Consider the following 833-nt stretch of genomic DNA (forward strand, 5'->3'; position numbering starts at 1 on the left):
AGATGATCTCAGCTTATTAAAGTTATCTGTGATTGCAATAGTTGCAAAACTGATTCTGCTGTGCCACTATTGGGGAAAAAATTTTCTTATCATAAAACTGAGTCTGCCCTGTGTAGTGTCTGACTTGTATCTCTCCTCAGCTCATGCTTCATCTGCATTTGATACCAAATATCATCTAATACACGGATGAAACAATCACAGATAGGGAAATTAAAAAAGAATTTTTTTTTTAAAAAAAAAGGATTAAAAAGATAGGGAAAAATTCCCTAAAAGATCATGGAATTGTTTAAATGTTAGAGAGATGTATATGTTAACAGTACATTGACCCATTCTTCAACCTGGCTCAGATAAAATTCTCCAAACAGAGTAACTAATGTAATATGCACCAGATGTAGAAGGACACAGCCTTCCCCAGTCCACACATATTTGTTAATGCAATTTCATCACTCTCAGTACACCAGCACCATATATTGCATGGATCATTATCCATAGCAGAACTTGATGCAGCAGCACCCTGAAGAACATCATGATAATACTTTTTCTGCAGGTGTTACAGACTTAATCACACAGTTATACCCAGACCAAAATTGAGAAAAATATGTAAGGTTTAACATGACTGGATCTGGATATAAGGACAACTACACAGATAATAAAACCAGGAAAATGGAATTTCTTAGGATGAAAATATTAGAAACTTTCCAGTATAGTCGACTTTAATAAAAGTGTCTTCCAAATCCTCTTTAATTTGGAGCCAAAAATTGCCTTCTGCAAGAACATTGCATTTACCATTGATAATAAACATGGACCAAATCCCTGACATGGGAACCTCTGAA

Source organism: Cyanistes caeruleus, chromosome 4 (genome assembly GCF_971803275.1).
Source record: "Cyanistes caeruleus chromosome 4, bCyaCae1.hap1.1, whole genome shotgun sequence".
Taxonomy (NCBI): Eukaryota; Metazoa; Chordata; class Aves; order Passeriformes; family Paridae; genus Cyanistes; species Cyanistes caeruleus.